Below are 14,321 nucleotides of genomic sequence, written 5' to 3' on the forward strand. Positions count from 1 at the left end.
GGTTCTGACGTAGTGGCTGCATGGATTCTGGGAATATGGTGGCTGTTGCCCTGGCAACAGGTCTCTGAGACCTGCCCATGCCTCGCCACAAGCTTTGGATGCCCTGATGCTAACAGCCTGGGTGTTAAGTGAATGTAGCCAATGGGAGAGCAATGGTTACAAAGTCTATTGTGTGACCCTGGTCTCTTTCCTGGCAGCCTGTGTGTAATTCACTGGGCTGAGCCTGTGGCTGGTGATTGGTTTTCATTTTGAGCACAGTGAAAAGTGCGCATGCTTCAGAATTCCAGAAACAGCACATGACCAGCCAGATGACCTAGGAACCCGCTGTTCACCTGGAATGAGGGTAGACTGGGCTCACCCCAGTGTAGGAGCTGTGGTCCAGTCTTTTGACTTCTGATGTGCTAGTTCAAGTTTCCTGCAGGGGCTTTTCTCCTGGTTGTCATGGCTTTGGTTTCTTTTCTGTTGTTTTCAAAATAGAGTCTCACCATGTAGTTGCTACTGTCCTGGAGGAACTCGCTCTGTAGACCAGACTGACCTCACCTCAAACTCACAGGATTGGGGTCAGAGGCCTGCGCCTCCATCACTGGGTGGGTGTGGTCATGTTTTGATTCCCACTATGGCTGTTTGTTAGTAAGTAGCCTTACCCATGACCAATGACTTTGAAATCTTTCAAATCTGTCCCTTTCAGTATTTTGTAAATCAGGCAAAGCTTGAAAGTACAAACTGGAAGGGCTGGAGAGATGGCTCAGCTGTAAAGAACACTGACTGATCTTCTTCCAAGAGGTCCTGAGTTCATTTCCCAGCAACCACATGGTGGCTCATAACCATCTGTAATGGGATGTGTTGCCCTCTTCTGGTGCATCTGAAGACAGCTACAGTGTACTCACATAAATAAAGCAAATACATTTTTTTTTTAAGTACAAACTGTGTTACAGGGAGGATCTGTGTCCCTCTGTCAGCACGGGAGTCACTGAAGGCATTCAGGACTTGAAGGTAGGTGTCAGTCAACCCAGATGGCAGCTTTAACTCTAAGTTTGATCACTGGCCATCACTTTCCTTTCTATTCCACTTGGGACAGCTAAGGGGTAGTGTTCTGACTGGCCTTTAGATTACAACTCAGCCTGTACCTTCGTTTTTCTGGAGCAGTGGTCCTCAGCCACTTCCTAACGCTGCGATCCTTTCGTACAGTACCTCTTACCTTGGTGACCCCCAACCATAAGATTATTTTGATACTTCATAACTGACTTTACTACTGTTATGAATTGTAACGTCAACATCTGATAGGCAAAAACGTCTGACATGAGACGCCTGTGGGGTTTGTGACCCACAGGTTGGGGACTACTGCTCTACAACATTTTCTTTCTTTTTTAAATTTTTAAAATATATTTCTTTATTTTAATTATATGATGAGTACAACTGTTGCTGTCTTCAGACACACCAGAAGAAGGCATCAGATCCCATTACAGTTGGTTGGAAGCACCATGTCGTTACTCGGACTTGAACTCAAGACCTCTAGAAGAGCAGTCAGTGCTTTTAACCACTGAGCCATCTCGCCAGCCCATCTAGAGTGTTTTCTAAGTCAGCAACATCAAATAAAGTTCCAGAAGCAGCGGTGCAGAAGGTGGCATTCCTAGAAAACACATTCTCCCAAAGACTGGCACCTGACCAGACTGACTGCCAGGCAGGGGACTGCACCCTTGACACCATAGGCAGCGAATGAGAAAAGATGCCAGAGGGTGTTCCTGGCCGTCTAAGAAGAGTGGTCTTGAAGATTATGACCAGGAAAGAGAGAAGAGCCTGGAAGGGCACAGAGTTCCTGAGACAACTGTCACCGGAAAGGAAGGCAAGCCAAAATAGCAGGAAAGGGGGAATGAATCCCATCGGGTTTTTTCTTCTTGAGATTGTATAGTTGAAAAGTGGGAGGGCAACTCGGAAGGGGAGGGAGGGTTGGAGGGAGTCACGAGCCTCCGAAGGTTATAATTGTGTCAGCTCTGCTGTGGTTTTAGTCGTCATCATTTTCTTGGACCAACTCACCAAATCACATCAAATTAGGCAAATTTAACAAATCATGCAAAGATAAAGCAACTGTCAGGGGACTGGAGCAGTTAAGAGCATTGGCTGCTTCTCTAGAGGACCCAGGTTCAATTCCGGGCACCCCATGTCGCAGGCCACACCTGTCTGTAACTCTAGTTCCAGGGGATCCATGGCACCAGGCATGCCCGTGGTGCACATATTTGTACATGCAGGCCAAGTCTCCATGCACATAAATCTTTCAAACATCTGCCAATGTTTCTGTGACTATGAAGTCTAAGATCATATCACTGATTGTCAATACTGCCCAATAAATTTCCACACTGGCTGCTGTGTTTAGCCCTAACAGTGTGGAATCCTTATGAGGCGCTCTTTAACTACCTGAACAGACACTGAGCTGTAAAATCACTGGGCTAAAATTCCTTAGGTGTCTGTCCCCTGCTGCTGAGTGCCACCCTTGGAGCTACAGACTTGAACAGCTTCTTTGTTAATCTGCTTGTTAACAAGACCCTAGCACACCCCTGGCTCCTTATTCCTTTGAGCTAAACCTACAGGTCAAATAAGTGTAACCAAGGGCAAGCGTGGTAGCACGGAACCCGAATACTTCTGTTCGCAGAACACAAATTAGAAAGCTTTATGGATATACACATTTCCTTGCTTATGCCCTTAGTTTAAAATGAACCCAGAGTGAGCAAAAGTTGGAGTCAAGATTTGAATTTCCCAGTAAACCACACACAACGTAATGATTAATGTTTTCAAACACAGACATAGAACAGTCTATGCCTGTTGCCTACAGAGACAAAAGGCACTGCTAACATAACGCAAGTCAGCTCGATTTGTGGTGGAAGACCACGCTTAACACATCTATTGGAAGGTTGCAAATGCAACTAACTTCCCTTTTTAATGTACTTTGTCTTGCCAGCAGTCGGTAGCATTTGGGCATTTGCCACTGGGTATTTTCCAGGTAAACCTCCACCCAAGTCGCCTATTTTCCCAGCTGTTCTGTGCCACTAGTTGCCTAAATACTATGCAATTTTTCCAAGAGAGAATGTGGAACTCTTCGACAGCATTCTAACTTCACTCAAGTACATTCCGGGACAGACCGCTTAACAAAAGGAGGAAATTCCATGACAAGGCATGGTGCTTTGCCAGAGAGACGCTTCTGGAGAGATCTAAGCTTGCGTACTGTGGTCTGTCTGTGACAAATCACGCAAAGCCATGTCTAGCAACACCATCATTTTCCACAGTGGGAGACACATTTTCTCCAAACTGTGTTCCCATCAATCTCGTTCTGCCTTTTTTTTTTTTTTTTTTTTAATTTCTATTTTCGGCAGCGGCCCAAGGAAACGGCGGCCAGACCTGACTCCAATGTACACAGAGACTCGGATTTCACCCCCGTCACCTGTTGGCTCTAGAACAACATCCCCTTTGTGAAACTTACAGCTCTCACCGAACGCGCTCCCAGAGAAAACACTTCCATAAAGTATGCGAGAAGACTCGAGTGGTGAAAAAAAAAACAAAACAAAAAACTCCACACACCGCTCGCTTTATCTTCACAGGGGTTAATAACCTGAGCCCTTAAAGACTGGCTAGGAGGAAAGATGTCACCATCTTTAGGGACACAGGGGCAGTGAGCACGGCGGGGCCACCTAGACCTATGGGCAGCCTCGGCCCTGCGCCCGGGCGGCGGCGGCGGCGGCGGCGGCGGCGGTGGCGGCGATGGCTCTGGCCGCAAGGGGGCACCTCCTCTCGGTCAGCCCGGCGCCCCGGCAGCACGGCAGAGGCCAGCGCCCACCCTGCGCTCCTGTCCCCGCGGTCCGGTCCCTTCCACCCGGTGGCAGTCCCTGCCCCGTGCCCGCATCCAGCAAGCACTGCGCACCTATGCGCCAGGCGACCCCGACCCCGACCCGGTCCCCGGGGCGCACAGACCGGTAGCGTTCGCCGCCGCCGCTCGCTCCACCCCCAGCTCGGCTAGGGCTCCGGGCTGCCGGTCGCGGTCGCTCCGCTCGCTTTCCAGGAACTGTCACGCTGACCGTCCTCTGGCAGGTGTCCACCGGGGCCCGCCCGCGCACGGCATTCCTAGAAAAGTTACCCAGACGCCGGAGCTCCGCCGCCCGCCGCGCTCCATCCCCGGTGGCACAGCACTGTGGCCAGCGCGCCGGCTGCAGACGCCCTGGAAGCTTCTGTAAACTTCCCCCGCCCGCAGGTGCACGCGCGGGCGCAGGCGACTGTGCAAGGGGGCGGTGCTGAGCCTCGAACTCACGGCCCCACACGCTGGGCTGGGGAGGAGCTCCATGAAGGCTTTACACCCCTAGCCCCACAGGACTACAGCTTACACAAATCATCTCCAGGCTGCCCATAACAATGCCGGCAAATGGCGCGTTTCACCCAGTTCTCACTTGGAAAGGCTCATTAACATACGAATTCTCCCCCTTAGGACTTTCTTGCATTTAAAAGCAATTCCTGCAGCTTAGAGCCGGAGATTTATTTTTTATCAGTAAACAACGGCAAAAGCAAAGTAGTCAGGCACGTGATGCACTTAAGGGGCTAGCAAGAGTTTTAACTCATCCTCCTTGAAACACAAGAAGACTCCCGCGTGCGTACACACACACACACACACACACACACACACACGTTCATGTTAATCTTGTTTCTGTGCTATTTATAGGAGCTCTCAGAGAGGAATTTGGCTTCAGTTGTCTGCAGAAAGGGCTCAAAGGAGCAAAAACTGGACCTCAAAGTGAGCCCAGGAAGCAGCAACAATTACTAATGATCATTAGGAATTAGTAATCAGGAGAATCCACATTCTAAGCTACAAGCTTTAGTTGGACCAGGTGAAGGGATGCCAAGAGAAGGGTGGGAAACAAACCTACATGCTCCGTAAAATGCTATTGAATAAAACGCACCTTGAATGCCACCAGTTTCCACTTTAAAGTGGTATGGTGATTTTGCAGCCTATATTTATTTATATAAGAGAACAATAGCCTATTGTGACTGTGATTTAAAAATACGCAGGTTGCCATAAATAGATCCCTCAAGTAAACAGTTGTGTGGCCAAATTCTGTTATCTCTGCTGCATTGTAAAGCAGCAGAGGACAAGCTGGAATTTTTTTTTTCTTTCTTTCTTTTTTTTTTTTTTTTAACGTTGCTAGTTTTTTTAAAGTGACAGAGACGGAAGGGTCCTGGCTCTGTTAGAATAGTTTGGAAACACTACTAGTACAGATATTACAAACTATTATTTGCAATTCAAGTGGATTCAAGCTTTCCAAATGATTCCCAGAGAACAAGAAGTCCCTCTGGCCTGAGGACGTGGAAGTTTGTGGGAAAAGCTCTAAGGAGCCCATTTCCCTGTTGATCTGTGAGCTTCACCGGTGAGAGCTGTAGCTGAGTCTTTAAGGTGTGGCTTTGGTCAACTTGTACTATTTTATTTTGGGAAAGGGTTTTTCATAGAGTTTAGGCTGCTGCCTTCAGACTTGCTGTGTATGCTAGCCTGGCCTCCCAAGGGCTGGGGTTATCAGAGCAAACCACCATACCTGTCTCATTTTCCCCCTTTCCTATTTTATTCTGTTTGACCTTCTCAGAGAATATATCAGCTAAAGGCATCCTTAGAACAAATGTGCAACCAGTCAGCAAGCCAATATGCCAGTAAAACACAGATCACCAAGCTGGCCCTTTTTTAACAGGGACTCTTTTTTTTTAAAGATGTATTTATTTAGATGTATTTATTTATTGTTATATGTAGGTACACTGAGAGGGTGTCAGATCTCATTATGGATGGTTGTGAGCCACCATGTGGTTGCTGGGATTTGAACTCAGGACCTTTGGTAAAGCAGTCAGTGCTCTTGCTGAGCCATCTCACCAGCCCCCAACAGGGATTCTTAAAGGAGAGTTAGCTCACACTGAATGTTTAGAAGCACAAATACTCCCACTACATCCTGTGGCAAGGCTTGTCTGTATTAAATGTAGCCCCTGTGGATGTGTCACAAGGTAAGCACTTGTAAATACCATTTGCTTCATTTCCTACAGGTACTGTCAACTTCTCTATTGTGTTCCTGCCCAAGAAGCAGTTTGGGGACAGTGAGAAACTTCCTACTAACTTTCAATCTGAATGGAACAGACTTTCAGTCTAGTCTGAAAGGTGTTGCTATGGTCAACAGTGAACTTATGCAGATGGCAGCAATAACCCCCAGCTGGCATCCTTTTGTTTTAGCTAGGTAGAATATTCTGCCATGTGAAGATCACACTTTAGGGGGCTGAGAAAGGAAACAGAAATTTTCAGGGCTTAGCTTCCTCTCTATTCCATAGTCATTTCCACAGAGAGGGTCCCCCTCCCCCACTTACTCCCCAAAAGCCCCACTCTCTCCTTTGGCCTTACAACACTTAGCACCGCCTGGCACTGTGTGCCTACTTAGTCATCGCCTTCTGATTGCCTTCTGTTCTGTGGGGACGTCCGGCGTTCACTACTGTGTTCTCAGCACTGTGCCTAGTGCATATTGGTACAGTGCACTGAGCCCCAGTTAAGTGAATATATGATTCTCACACGTTCTTCTCAGATCCATACCTTATCCAAGTATATTAGTATATTTCTAAACATAAGTGGTTGTCCTAAGGATGGGGTTGATTTAGGAAACAAATGTGCCAAGGGCAGAGAAACAAAGAGCTACTATTTTGTCAAAAGCCAGCTAGCCTTATCTAGGCTCCTAGAAAGAGATAAAGGATGGGGGGGTGTAAGCAAACCCTGGGTCTAGCTCCTAAGGGTGACCTTGGTTTCTTTTGTAACACACTTCCCTGGGCTGGGAAGGTGGCTCGCTGGATAGCTTGCTTGTTGTGCGAGCACAAACGGGACCCTATCATTCCTACCATCCATGGAAGAAGTCAACTGTGGCTGTGCATATCTGTAGCTCCCTGGTGAATCTATAAGAGATGCAGAGGCGTCCTAGGGGTTCACTAACAGACAGTCTGGTTGAGACCACAAGCTCTAGGTCCAGTGGAGACACCGCCCCCCACCCCAGGAGTGAGGGAGAAAGCAATAGCGGAAGGCAGCCAGTGTCAGCTTCCGGCCCACACATGGTCATACATAGGTGAGCTAACCTATACAGACATGCATGCGTGCACATGTGCATACAAATAAATGCACACAACACAGAGAAGCAAAATACAGACTTCCTTCTTAGGCCGTATCGCTCTGGATTTTCAAACATTTCAAAGGCATTAATAATGAAAGGATGAATACATTTCTGAAACAGGGATAACTTTATACCGTCTCATCCATTTGCCTAACTGTAACAGGCAGCTGACAAGTATGGTTTTAGTCTTCAGTGAGGTCATGTTATAGGACAGCAATTTTGTTCTCATAATGGACAGAGTCCCCAAACCATACATTTGTAGAATCCGTCACAATTCTGGTTCAGATCAATGAGCCCAGTGCTAGAGGAATGACTGGAGTATGCTGTCTTACCCTTGCAAGTTGGTACCAGATGCTTCTTTTGTGGCCTGGGAGACCACTGAGCCCTTGGAAGTTCTTACTCCCATTAGCAGAGCCTGCTCCACGCTAGGCAAGGGCTGGAAGGCAGGTGGCAAGGCGCTTCTGGAATGAGGGGCATTATGGAGGCTTATGATAACTTTCAGCTTCACGAGGTCTCCAATTACTTTCTTTACCCTTTGATTATATTTAAAGCATCATGATTAGAGAGCACTGGTTCTTCAACAGTTTCTACACTCCATCCCATTGTATTTATGACTCCAAACCTCCCAGCAACCCACCCTCCACCTTCATCCCCACTTCAGCGAGTGAGGCCATCTCCACTTCAATGTACCCTGGCCCACAGGGTTTGTAGTCAGGAGGCTAAACGCCTGATCTCTCAGCAGGTACTCTGCCAACACCAGTACAGATCACTTCTCTAAGGCTAGCCTTTGTGATGGTGAGCATCCTGTCTGTAAAATGCCTGTGTGTGGGGAAGGTCAATTTTAAAGCTTCTGGGCAGGGGGAGGCGGGGACACAACCATTCGCTTAAATCAAACAGATCTTTTGACACAGAAAACAGAGAAAAGTGCCATAGCCCCGAGGAAGTCCATCCCACACACCCAACCTCTTCCGAGACAAGCTGCCTGCACCCAGAATTCCATCAGCTCTCTTGTGATTTTATCTGAGTTTAGTGGCTGGTCAGGACACTAACACCAGCTAGGTGCGCATAGCTGTGCCTGTCTTGAACCCAGATCTGTGGTACTTAGAGGATATTTGCTCAGGAAACAGCTAGTAAAACCCAGCAGCCGCCTCAGCTTGCTTTTTCCACCACTCCCCAACTCCTCTCAGGCACATTTCATACCCGAAGACATGTTGGATAAACAAACTTGTGTCCAGTATATATATGAGAAGGTTGCCTCACATTCTGACCTTCAACCTTCTCAGCTTCTTCAGATCTAGGGTTTAATGCAAACATCTTTAAACTCCACTACTGAAAAACTACCAACGTGTGAAGGTATTAAGGAGAAACCTTCTAAAAGGTATTGAAAGGGGTGTTCCATGGCACTATAGCCAAAATATATTCAGGTGTCATGGCTACAGTGTTTAACTGGAAACCTACAGTACACACACAGCAAAACATTGACAGTGTATAAAAAGCAAAATGCTTTTATTTTTTTATTTTATTTTATTTTTTTAGGGGAAGGTAGACCCATTTGAAACTACCATTTTAAGAATATATTTATAAAATAAGTAAAGTGAGTGGAGCAAGAAGAGTGTTGGTGGCCAGTGTCACCCTAGCCCTGTAAGTCAGGACGGTCCCTTGAGGCATACTGAAGGAAGAATAGCTTTGGGCCAGGTTGGGCCACTGAAGGCTGAGGAATAAAGCCAGCCCCAGGGAGCGGGGAGGCACCTGAAAGTGTGACCAAATGCAGACCCAGGGTGTGAATGGCTGTGTAGCCACCACAGGGACACTAATATTCCAGGTCAGTGGGGAACCACACATACTTCCAAAAAGTTGCAAAACTATCCATGTGTTCTGGTTAGACATGGGGGTGAAGGAAGTGGGACAAGCCAGAGAACCCCCACAGCAGTCAAGAGCAGGGGTGGCAGGCCTCGTGCTGGGGGCCAAGGGCTGGACTATAGGTGCCCAGGACACAGAGGTGAGGGGTGGCCAGCATGCCTCACGTTCCCAAGTGAGTCAACCCACTCCCACGGCTTGCTTGAGTGGGAACGGAAGCTGACCTAAGCTCGAACTTCAAACTGCAGCAGGAGAGACCCTGAGCACAAGACAACCAGAAGGACTGACATCTAAGCTAAACTAAAATGTTCTCTTCATTTGATGAGCATCTTTAAAATATAATAATACTTAGGTGCTGGAGAGATGGCTCAGTGGTTAAGAGCACTGGCTGCTCTTGCAACAGGACCCAGGTTCTAGTCCCAGCACCTATGCGGCAGCTCAGAACCACTGGCAACTTTGGACCCAGGGTTTCTTCCTACCTTTCCTAACCTTGGAGGGCACTGGACCTGTGAATGGGGTATATGCGTACATGCTCTATATACATGAGATCAAAGACTCATACATATATAAATATAAGTATGTATATATGTGTATATATGTGTAGTATATATAGTATAGTATATATATGTATAGTATATATACATATATACACATAAAATGAACTATAATGCCTACATTCCACAAAGTTAAGAGCTCAAGACCATCACTGTGAAATAGATCCCTACAAAATAGATGCCCATGATCTTCAAGTTAGCAAATTCCATGAAGACAACCTACCTGAGAACCAGGGCCGAGGTCCAGCACGGGGCAGGGAGGGGAGCATGGGAAGTGATGGTGGTTGGTACGGTCTGCAATGCAGCTGTATTTAAATGAAATACCAAAGAAATAGCGTTTGGTAGCAAATTTTAGATTATAGAATGTTCGGTTCATGTATACTTGTTCAAAAGAGTTTTGTGTATCATCTGTTTCTGTCTGCGATTTAAACACCCCACCAGCTCATGCAGGCCGGCCAGTTTTGAACACTGTAACTGGCTGCGGTAACTAACCAAGTTATTTTCAGAGGGGCATCAACAAAGAATTATTTCAAGTAGCCAGGAGCCTCTTGCCAAGAAGAAAGGTTCAGCTGAGCATGCCACATAGCTTCTTTATCTTATCTGCAACCCCACAGTCCTTAAGAAGAAAGGGTGATGGTGCATTGGGGACTGGTTTATGAGCTGTGGCTGGCCTGATGCTCTCAGATCGCACTTAGTCCTAGATAAGTAACTGTCTTTGACCAAGTTACTTTGGCATTTCCTTTCTGCCTGTGTTCATCTGGACCTTCAGTTTCTTCAGCTCTGAGTTTGAGTTGAAAGTCTTGTAAAGTCCTGTTGCTTTTGTTTGATGATCTCTGGCCTGATTCATCAGATAAGCTGCTGGGCACACATTAGCTCCTGATGAGTAAGAATACCTTGCTTGCTCCCGTTTGATCCTCCACTGACTTGGGACCTTGCCCACTAAGTATTCATATATTCCTTAATAAATATGCTGTTCTTTATTTGGGCTTTTAAATAAAAGGGAGTATTGGGGTGTGGCTCACTGACAGAGATACTGCTTAATACGGGTGAGGCTCTGAGAACAATCCCAGCACAAAAAGAGGAGGAGGAAGAGGAGGGGGAAGATGAAGGAAAGAGGAAGAAGAGGGGAAGAGGAGGAGAAAGAGGAGGAAGAGGAAGAGAGGAAGAGGAGGAGGAAGAAGAGGCGGAGAAGGAAGAAGTGGGGAGACAAGGAGGAAGAGAGGAGAGGAGGAAGAAGAGGTGGAGGAGGAAGAGGAGAAAAAGGAGGAGGAAGAGGAAGAGGGAGAGGCTGAGCTGAGCCAATGAGAGGGCCCATTAGGGCTGCATCATCACTAGGTACAGGCTGCAACCTGAGCTCCACCCTTGGGCCCCGTATGGTACAGGAAAGATGGCACCCCAGCAAGAAGAGCTGTTCTTTGACCATCGCAGACGCCAAAAGTAAAGACATCAAAAAATAGTTTTATGTCAATTAATTTGAGGTTATTTTATATGTATGTGTGTTAAGGAGGGAGGGAGGGAAGGAGGGAGGGAGGGAGGGAAGGAGGGAGAGGGGGGGGGGAATTTGACAGGAAATGACGGCTATGACTTCCTCTCAATGCTCGGTGTGGAGACATTGTTTGTTGGGTGTACACGTGGAGTCGGGGGTGACCTGGAACTTCAGACATCACCCATACCCTTCAGAGAGAAAGTTTTTCACTGTGGCATCCCTCAAAGACCCAGCACAGTGCTTTCCTTCTGGGCAGCAGTTTGTGACTTAGAGGCAGGGGTAGAATCTGTGTAGAGTGAGGCATCACGCGTGGATTAGAACTGGAATAATTCTGGACATACCATGTGGTGTCGCTCTCTTGGTGATATACGAGGCAAGAGCCCAAGGGTGTCAAATGGACCCCTCATTACTGATACTGGGGCTTTGCCTCATGGAGAGGCTGTATCGCAGACACTCAGTCAGTTCTGTAGGTATACATAATGAATTCTGGGCCATCCCAGAGCTTTATGTATACCCCGAATTCATTATGTACACACACACACACACACACACACACACACACACACACACACACACATATACATTTTAAGATTTATTTATTATTATATGTAAGTACACTGTAGCTGTCTTCAGATGTACCAGAAGAGGGTGTCTAATCTCATTACAGATGGTTGTGAGCTACCATGTGGTTGCTGGGATTTGAACTCAGGACCTTTGGAAGAGCAGTCAGTGCTCTTAACCACTGAGCCATCTCTCCAGCTGAAGGTATACTTTTAAGTTCCTCTAACAATGTAAGCTGTTAGTTTGCAGAGAAGCCTGGATTCAAATCTGAGTCTCACATCATGGTGCATCCTTTTGAGACTCTGTATTATTTGTTTCTAAAGCAGAGTTGTTTTTTTTTTTTTTAAAGATTTATTTATTCATTATGTAGACCAGGCTGGACTCAAACGCCCAGAAATCTGCCTGCCCCTGCCTCTAGAATCCTGGGGAAAGCCATGTGCCACCATGCCCGACACAGCAGAGCTGATAAACAGCTAAATGAAACATTCTGCCTTCCCTGACTTTCTCCTTAGCAGCAGCACTTGAACACAGAAGGCTGTGCTGGAAATCTGAATTCCACGTTATTTCAGCCAATAATGAGGCATCGGCTGGCAGCCTCTTTGAGGGCAGCTCTCGGATAATATATCACTTTGCTGACCTGCAGAACCAAACATTTGTGGAGCTCAAAGGCAAACACGCTAGGAACGCCTCCCTGACTCTGCAGATTCCTTGAATTGCTGAAGCTGGCTGTGCCGTTCCAATCTCACAGACACACATCTGATTGTCCAAACACAACACAACTAGTTTACTGAGATCTTTGCGTGGCAGATGTTCCGTCGTCTGGTGGTCACAGCCACATTAGTGTGTCCTGCGCTCTTACTCCATTATCACTCTTGCATGTTGTCAGTGGCTCGCCCATCACCTCCTCAGCTCACAGACATTATGTGGAGCAAGGGACAGACCTCAAGATCTGCTCCACTGAGGCTCTCTGTAACCCATTCTGCTATCTCACATGACACTCCACCCCCCAAAGCCAAAGACACTGAAATAATGGAACCATTATAAACTTGTCAGATAAATTGATTACAGTTCAAGTCAAGGGACCATCAAGCTTTTAAAAAAAAAAATCAACTAACATTCTTCAGTTGGGACAATAAAGAATGAGAGGGAAGAAAGCAGCAATAGAATCCATAAGTGTCTGGCAGCGCCTGCAGGCGGTTCTGCTGACAAGCTGCCCAACAAAGATTTTCTGCAGAGGAGCTTAAATAACTGGGCCTGTGAGGACTGGGAACTAGGCTGGTGGAGGATCTACTTCCTTCCATATAAACTCCAGGAGCAGCTGGGGACTGACTCCCTACTTGCTGAAAGAACGGAGGAAGCCACATCTCTATGACCAATTGCTTCTGAGGCTTTTATTAGTCTTTCTACAGTACGATCTAACAGGGTCCCAGGATCCTTTAGTCTTTCTACAGTACAATCTAACAGGGTCCCAGGATCCTCTGGAACACTTCACTTTATGTGAGGGTACAGGCTGTTCTGTGGGGCTCAGACCTAGGCTCCATGTGGGCTAGGCAAGGGCTCTACCAGTGAACTACCTCACCAGCCTCCTACTTTTGAGGAGAGTGCATCTAAAGAGGGCGGAGCAATTGCCTGAAGAGTGACAGCAAGCAGCACATCAGAGGTTTTCATGTCACACGCCAGACTGCATTTGAGGATGTGAAGCAGTGATACATCCTTTTTTTTTTTTTTGGAAAGATCTGACAACATGTTAAAGAGCCTCTTCGGAGGGGGGCTGCCACTCAAGAGATTAAAAAGCCAGGACTGGAAAATAGCTCGACCAGTAAAGCGCTTGCCTCGCAAGCACGAGGACCTGAGTTAGGTCTCCGGAGCGCATGTTTGAAAAGCAAAACGAGGGCATCCCATTGTAGGATAAAGAAATAAAAGGCTTCCTGAGGCTCACTGGCCAGCCAGCCTAACAGTGACTTGGCCAGCCGCGAGAGCCCTGATTTTAACCCAGCAATGTGACCAGCAACTGAAGCATACTGTTTGACCTCTGACCTCTACACGTGTACACACATGTGCATATATACCCACCTCCATGTGTATCTGTATGCACATGAATATGCATATACATATATATCACACACAAGGTAAATAAATGTGGATATTATGTGTATGCGCACATACGTGTGTATATATATATATATATGTATTATGTACATATATATAATTTCTTTTTCTTTATAAGCGGCAAGCATCTTCATGCTGTCCCACGAGTCCCCTGAGCCCTGAGGATGCCTTTCAGGAAGTGCAGAATGGTTTTAATACAGTCAGGCAAATTAAAATCTACTACACGTCATTCCATTTCTGGTGCTTAATAAGAGTTCCCAGGGCCAGCCTGGTCTACAGAGTGAGTTCCAGGACAGCCAGGGCTACACAGGGAAACCCTGTCTCAAAAAAAAAAAAAAAAAAGAGTTCCCGGGGAAGGAAAGGAAACAATGGGTCAGACACACAAAGTACCCAGGATGCTGCTGTTAGGAATGATACCTTGATGATAGGATACTGACTGGAGGAGTTGTAAGAACCTGTGAGTGCATCACCTGGGCTGCGCGCTCTTCCTTCCACACTGCGAGGCAACATCCGTTCTCACCACTGGCACTGTGGGGACAATGAGGGGAAAGCAGGCTGTGCTGGGCTGGGCTGGGCTGTGCTGTGCTGGGCTGGGCT

At 47.0% G+C, this 14,321-nt stretch overlaps 1 protein-coding gene across 4 annotated transcripts in view; it reads right to left on the reverse strand.

The window, feature by feature from the left end:
* Prickle1 (prickle planar cell polarity protein 1) overlaps window positions 1-14,321 on the reverse strand; it is a 100,281-nt gene that overhangs the window by 16,726 nt on the left and 69,234 nt on the right. The window contains exon 1 of one of the 4 annotated variants that reach the window (XM_031353542.1): window positions 9,792-9,815. The exons of 1 other annotated variant lie outside the window; for it this stretch is intronic. The gene's annotated coding sequence lies outside the window, so the exon portion shown is untranslated. Of the gene's footprint in view, window positions 1-3,960; window positions 4,258-9,791; window positions 9,816-14,321 lie in introns of those variants that run through there. 2 more of the 4 variants (XM_031353533.1, XM_031353523.1) reach the window with 2 other exon arrangements.

Source organism: Mastomys coucha, unplaced genomic scaffold (assembly GCF_008632895.1).
Source record: "Mastomys coucha isolate ucsf_1 unplaced genomic scaffold, UCSF_Mcou_1 pScaffold11, whole genome shotgun sequence".
NCBI lineage: Eukaryota > Metazoa > Chordata > Mammalia > Rodentia > Muridae > Mastomys > Mastomys coucha.